Source organism: Gossypium hirsutum, chromosome A07 (genome assembly GCF_007990345.1).
Source record: "Gossypium hirsutum isolate 1008001.06 chromosome A07, Gossypium_hirsutum_v2.1, whole genome shotgun sequence".
NCBI lineage: Eukaryota > Viridiplantae > Streptophyta > Magnoliopsida > Malvales > Malvaceae > Gossypium > Gossypium hirsutum.
The window spans coordinates 28,702,857-28,710,864 of record NC_053430.1 but is presented as its reverse complement, the minus strand read 5'-3'; the positions used below and the strand labels follow the sequence as shown (position 1 = coordinate 28,710,864).

The 8,008-nt window shown below is 35.4% G+C and overlaps 1 non-coding gene across 1 annotated transcript; it reads right to left on the bottom strand.

Moving 5' to 3' along the window:
* Positions 1-5,804: 5,804 nt before the first annotated feature.
* LOC121204327 (small nucleolar RNA R71) lies at positions 5,805-5,910 on the bottom strand. The gene has a single exon (XR_005899254.1). It is a non-coding gene; the product is annotated as a small nucleolar RNA R71 (small nucleolar RNA).
* Between the last annotated feature and the right edge of the window lie 2,098 nt (positions 5,911-8,008).

The following is an 8,008-nucleotide window of genomic DNA, read 5'->3' as shown; positions in this document are numbered from 1 at the left end:
TGCGTTTTAACAAAGAGGCTTTAAATTTCCAAATGGGTTTATCATCACAAAGAACAAATTTTTGAAAAGCACTCCAAGGTGACACCGCTAGATTCGGCCATAACGTCTTGGCCGGGTTTGGGGTGTTACACTCAAACTTAATCCATTACTTGTCCCGAGTAATGTTTCATACGAAGTAAACATTTAGGGAAATTTTGCACAATATTTCAATAAAATCAACTTTTCACATAACCATGCATCAAGAAATTTATGCTCACAAACTCTTCTTGCTGATAAGTCACTCACATGCAAATATTATTCCCAATATTAAGTAAAATAAAATGTTAACATAAGTCATAATTTTCTTGCATTTCAAATTCATATATAAAATCCACCATTCAACAAAATTTCTTTATCTAATTAGAAAAAACGATCCTAAGGTTTAATTAATGGTCTTTATATGTTGAACTTAGTGATTTCTTTCCACTAATGTAGTTGACATAATTATCAAAATCAATAGGAATTTTATAAGGTTGTAATGGGGCTAGGCTCAATGTACAGATAAAGAGAAGTGATTTTTAGGCTAAAACCCTAAACTTTCCTTGGATATTCATAGCATAATCCACCTTACTAATTGGGTTAACTATAACAACCTGTTTTTAGTGAAATCGAAATAGTGATTTCGAGACCACAAATCCAAAGTAAAAAAAAAATTTATTATTATTTTATGTTCTACATCATGATAGTATTACTGTATAAAAATTTGTCAAGAAATTTTAACGTTTACATGTTCAATTTGATAAAAAAGGACTAAATTGCGTAAAGTACAAAAGGTGAGTTCTAATAGCTAAAGGTATTAAATAGCTATAGAACTTTAAAGTGGAGGTCCTTATATGGTAATTATACTATAATAGTGATAGTGGATTATAATGGCTTGGCATTTTGTGTAATTATTAAAGTTTATAAAGATTAATTAAGTAAAATAGTAATAAATGATAAAATAAATAAGACAATTTAATATCATCTTCCATTATCATCTTTTTCAACCGATTTTCACAAAGAAGAAAACCATTTTTGGATGCTAGGGTTCGGCCATGCTTATATTGTCCAATTAGGTATGATTTTTGTCTCATTTTAATTATTTTTATGTTTCTGGAATCGTTGTAGCTTAATCTAGCTAGCCTAGGGACTAATTTGTGAAACTGTTAAACTGTTAGGGTTTTATTATTGATGAACATGCTTGAAGTTTGATGATATAAAATGAATGGTTGTTGTTAGATACAGAACTTTTGTAATGGAATTTTTAGTAAAATTGTCAAATATGGACTAAATTGAAAAATAAGAAATATTACATGGTGAAATTGTGAAATAATTGAAGTATAGTACATGCTACAGATCTATTTGATATTAGACCATGGTGGGTTGTGGTAAAATTGTGTAAATTTCTATTTTTATGAACTAGGGACTAAATTGCAAAGAAATTAAAACTATAGGGGCAAAATGGTAATTTTTCCAAAAATGTGTGTTAGACTAAATTGAATGTGAAATGTATTGAATTGGATTAAATTTATCCATATATATCCATTCAGACCTCATACTGAGTTAGATCGAGGCAAAGAGAAAATCTCGGATTAATCGCCTCCATTTCTACGTGTACTTGTTGAGGTAAGCTCGTGTAATTAAATTGAGTATTTATATGTTTTAATTTAATTATATGTATGTGATTTGTGTAATTTCGATGTGTAAATACCGATTGCATGTCCGATGACGTTCAACAATTACCGAGCCCCATTTGAACTTTAGGAATTCGTAAGATACAAATGACATGTCATTAGGGTTATCGATTTGGTTGTGATCCTGCATGTGTTGGGGACACACCGCAGCTCATATGAGCTTATTGATTTCAGCTCATTAGAGCTTACCAATTCTCAGTTCATATTAGCTTACTGATTTCCAGCTCGTGAGAACATATTGATTCATAGCTCGTATGAGCATACATGTACAGGAATTGACGGATTATAGTTCAGCTCACTATGTGTGAGCTATCTCTAGTATCCAACGATATTCTAAATGGTTCAACGGGCAATGTTCTGTTATGAGATGATATGAGTTCGATACGAATTATTACAGGTATATACATGAAATACATGGAAATAATATTACATGATATATTGAAACATGAAATGGATGATACATATATATGAAACTTGCTTAGTGATTATGTTCATCCATTTTATTTGGCTATTATATGTATTTTACATGGCTAACATGTTGGTGAATATGTTCTTAGGCATTTGGCTAAATTGAGTTGGGAAATGATATGTTTACTTACCTAAATTGTGACTAAATGGTAAGTTAAATTCTATGTTATAGGAACTTACTAAGCTTAAATGCTTATCCAGTGTATTTTTCATGTTTTTAGTAAATTAGAAGCTCGTTTGGGTTGGAAGCTTGTTAGAGCTATTTCACACTATCCATCAGCTCTTTTGGTACTTTCGGTTGGTTTAATTTTTGTTATAATGGCATGTATTGGTTATTTTGGTTAATGTTAGCCTATATCTTTGTTGATAATTTGGCCATTTGTTTGGCTTATGTTTGGTATTTTAGATGTGTATAAGTTGCCTTAATATGGTTAATATGTGGTTGAATTATGGAAAAATGAAATTGTTGTTGAATGTGCACATTGGATATGTCATATAGTTGTTGTAAATTGGTGCTTTTTTGTGGAAGGCATATATGTATATTGATGTTAGTTTAGAATGGGATAATTTTTACCAATTGAGAAGTTTTGGTATGTTTTAGTAAGTAAGCTAAATGGCATGAAATGATGCAAATTGCTTGGAAGGTTGTTGGCTTATTTAGTCAAATTATGTACATAATTATACATGCTATGAATTGTCATTTGAGCTGCTTAAGGGCATATTGGTTGTATGTGAATATATCATATGTTTAAGGTTTGTTTATGCTTGATTTGGATGCCTTTTTATGGCTTGTAAGTATGTGTAATTGTGGTTGTAGGTACATGCCAAATTGGGTGAGAAAAATGGTTTGCAAAATAGCTTATTTTCATCCACACGGGTGTTTGTCTCAGCCGTGTGTGATACACGGCCAGGAGACACGGCTGTGTGTCCCCTGTAGCTTTCAAAGGGTTGAAAATCAGGCTGTTACATGGCCTGGCACACAGGCATCTGAGGTTACTTTGAAGGGCACACGACCTAGCACATGGGCGTGTGGCTTGTCCATCTGACCAAGTCAGAGAGTTACACGAGCACAAACACAGGTTGGGACATGGCCGTGTGTCCCCATTTCAAATGCCTACACGGCCTAAGACACTGGCATGTCTCTTGGTCATGTGAGTCACACAGCCTGGCCACACGGCCGTGTGGCCCTTACAGCTTTGAAAATTTTTAATGTCTTTCGAAAAATTCTCTGAGTTTCTAATTTAGTCTCGACTTATTTCTAATGCGTATTTAGGGCCTCTAGGGCTCGTATAAGGGACAATATGTATGATTTTGATTGGTTTTATTATGAATATTGATATGTTATAAAATGTTTGAAATTCTGCTTATTTGTATTGTAAATTTCAGAAATACTCTATAACCTTAATCCGATGATGGATACGAGTTAGGGTGTTACATTAACACCCCCAAACTTAATTTTGAACTCATGCTTCTGAACATTTTGATCATAACACTTGATCATACATCAACATTTGATCATTTTTTTGAACTGTATACCTCATTTGCATTACCACACTACTATCCATTTTACTAGTTGATAAACCGTAAATTATACATATTTTTTACCCCATGTTTAATGCATTTTATGGATGATTTTTCATTAGAATTGGTGAATTCGATGCTCCTAATACTTTAATTTCATGTTTTATACTTAGGAGAGCATAGGAGAGCGAAAGGAATGAGAAATAGGCCAAAAACGGAGAAAATGGGCCAAATTATGAAATTAACATGGCCTGGACCTCCGCACACGGGTAGACCACACGATCGTGTCAATTTGGCAGGCTCGAGCACAGCTTGAAGTAATCGAACAAGGGCGTGTGCCACGGGCGTGTCCCTGCTGACCCAAGTTGAGTCCAATTCGGAAAAGGCTAATTTTGAGGGCTTCTAGGCATTCCAAAGCCTATAAATACACCCTAGAGAAGGAAGAAAAGGGAGACGGAGAAGGGGGAGTAAGGAATTACTCCAAGGAAGCCGATTGATCCATCTCAGAAGCCGGATTCATCATTAAGACTGAAGATCTCTCCTCAATTTCCCTTCAGGAGTTTTGGGTTTTCTTTATGTTTTGTATTCTTTATTCTTCTGAGATGTTTTCTTATTTAGTTATGAACTAAAACCCCTAAATAACTAAGGGAAATGAAACCTAAGATGAATCTTGTTATTATTTTCTGAATCGTATGATAAATATTTAACTTGTTCTTAATTATGTGTTCGTAATTCTTGTTTTGATATCCCAGGACATTGATTCAAGACATGCTCTTATTCAGATGAGAAATAGACCCTATGTAAGAGTATATTTGTCATAATTAACCAGAGTTGATTACGCGGCTAGACATAGGGTGACAAGATTTTTCCGGATTAGGGTAAAACCTAATAAGGGGATCCATAGATCGAGTTAATGCAACCCTAGAGTGTTAATTAGAGAAAAGTCTCGGTTATTCAATCTAGGGATTAGACGTTATTAGTCTTGAATAGGGATAATAACATAACTTAGGGATCTCTATGGAACAAGTTGAATGAATAAATCGTCCGATTCGAAGCCAGAATAACAAGTAAAGTCAAGGTGGATTTTTCCTTAGGTATTGTCTTAAGCCAATCGATTTTTCCCAAAAGCAATTCTCCAATTCTTTTCTCTACGCGTTCTTAGTTTAGGTGATTAGTTAATTAAAACAAAACCTCTCTATTCTTAGGCTAGATAATAAAAAGACAGTCATTACTAGTACTTTTAGTTCCTTTAGGTTCAACAATCTAGTCTTGCTAAAACTATACTTCTATTCGATAGGTACACTTGTCTACATCGTGATAATAGTTAGTTCAAGAATGAGTAATTATAAATATTTAAAACCTATCACGAAATCACGCGATCAAGTTTTTGGTGGCATTGCCGGGGAACTAAGATATTAGGAATGCTCAATTTTTATTACTTTAGCCATTTATTTTTCTTGCAATTTAATTTAATTTAATTATTATTTATTAATTTACTTTTTCCTTCTCTTGGCAGGTTTTTTATAGTTTATGACTAGAAGAAACCCGTCAGGACCACTACTTTTTGACGAAGAAATCGATCGTACAGTTCACAGAAATCAAAGAGAAATAAGACGCAGCTAAAGATACACGGAGAATGATCAAGAAGACGATACTCAACCCCTAACCGAAGAGATGGCTGAAAACCAAGGCAATCAGCTACCTCCTGCAATACGGTTAATCAAAATCCTACTCTATGCACTATGTATGATTATACTAAACCTTCTTTAATAGGAACTGAATCAAGCATAGTTAGACCTGCTGTAGCTGCAAATACTTTTGAATTAAAACCTAACACTATTCAAATGATACAGCAATTTGTTCAGTTTGATGGTTTGCAGGATGAAGATCCCAACGCTCATTTAGCAAACTTTTTGGAATTTTGAGATACATTTAAAATTAATGGCATTTCTGATGATGCCATACATCTTCGATTGTTTCCCTTTTCATTAAGGAACAAAGCTAAACAGTGGTTGAACTCGTTACCACGAGGGTCAATTACTACTTGGGAACAAATGACCGAAAAATTCTTACTAAAATATTTTCCGCCGGCTAAAATGGCTAAATCACGTAATGATATCTCTTCATTTGTGCAGATGGATTTAGAAATACTCTACAATGCATGGGAGAGATATAAGGACCTTCTAAGAAGGTGCCCTCACCATGGGTTACCACTTTGGCTCCAAGTACAAACATTCCACAATGGTCTGAATCCTTCGACTCGGCAAATGGTTGACGTAGCTGCTGGCGAACCATTAACAATAAAACACCGAAAGATGCCTATGACTTTATAGAGGAGATGTCACTGAATAACTATCAGTGGCAAGTCATGGGGACAAAGCCAACGAAAATAGTCGGCGTTTATAACGTCGATTCGGTCACCATGCTCTGTAATCAGGTAGAACTCTTAAATAAAAAGATTGATGGTTTTCTTAGTTCTTCACAGGTTTACCCAGTAATGCAGTGCGAAGCAAGTAGCGGTGGAACAAACCATTCGGAATACCAACCTTATGGCCACAGCATGGATAACGAGCAATTAAACTACATGGGTAACAATCCTCGACCTCAAAACAATCCATATAATAACACTTATAATGCAGGTTGGAGGAACCACCCTAATTTGTCGTGGGGCGGTCAAGGAAATCAAAGACCACAACATCCTCCGAGCTATCAACAACCACCCTACCAACAGGAAAAGAAGCCAAACCTTAAAGAGATGCTCTCAAAGTTTATATCAGTGTCAGAAACCCGTTTTCAGGACACCGAGACAACACTTAAGAATCAACAAGCATTGATCCAAGGACTCGAAACTCAGATAGGCCAGCTTTACAAACTAATCTTCGAACGACCACAAGGTAGTTTGCCAAGTAATACCGAACCTAATCCAAGAGAACAACTCAACGCAATTAATATTCAAGATGACGAAGGAGTCATTGAGCCTGAACCAGACCCGAGGCAAGAAACTGTGGTAACCAAAGGTCAAGGTGAGGTAGATCAAAATACAAACAAACCAGTGACTGTCGAATATAAACCTCGTGTGCCATACCCCAACGCGATAAGGAAAGACCACTTAGATGGACAATTTGGTAAATTCCTTAAACTCTTAAAAAAATTACATATTAACTTACCGTTTATTGAAGCTCTATCGTAGATGCCAAACGCAATGAAATTTTTAAAGGAGCTTTTAGAAAATAAGCGGAAGTTGGACGAGGCGTCGTATGTGGAGCTGAATGCAGTTTGCTCGACCATTCTCCAAAATAAACTACCCAACAAACTAAAATACCTAGGGAGATTTACTATTCCTTGCTTAATTTGTAGTTTAGATGTTAATCATGCATTAGCTGATCTATGGGCTAGTATCAATGTCATGCCTTACAAAATGTTTAAGCAACTAGGTCTCGAGAAACCCAAACAGACTAGGATGAGCATTCAATTAGCAGATAAAACTATAAGATTCTCTAGAGGTATTATTGAAGATGTGCTAGTTAAAATCGATAAATTTATATTTCCTGTTGATTTTATTGTTCTAGACATAGAAGAGGATAGCAACACTCCCTTAATTCTAGGAAGGCCCTTTTTAGCAACTGCTAACACCATCATTGATGTTGGCACAGGTGAACTCACACTCCGAGTGGGAGACGAAACAATCACCCTTCAAGCTCGCAATTCTAGCAACACATCAGTAATTGAAGGTTATTTAAACCATTCTACTAAACCTAACAATATGGTGAAACCTACTTTGCAAACAATGAGTCTAAAGGAAGCACACGAGTCGTTCTGAAGCAATAGTAGAGGACCTGTTCATGAAGGTCGAAGATTACAAATCGAGGAACTCAATGAATGGCGGACGCACAAACCAAGAACACCCGACAAAACAAAACTACGCCAAAACGAGCCCGATACCTCTCCAAATAAACTTAAGGTTGGTGATAAGGTCTTATTAAATGCCGCAGATCCCCACATTGTCACTACCACACAGAATGAGGAAATCCCTCTTACGGTACTTAGTATTTTTCCATTCGATACAGTGGAGGTGAGTCATCCCAAGTTTGGCACTTTTAAGGTAAACAACACCCGATTAAAACCTTATTTTGATGAGATTGATAGCAGGAATGAGGAGTGTAAACTCCTCAAACCACTATGACCATTCACTGAAGAGGTAATTCCAGCTTAGACTATAAATAAGTGCTTCTCAAGAGGCAACCCGAGCACTAACAATATTAATTTCTTTAAATTTTGGTATTTAACTCCTAACTTACTAATACAAA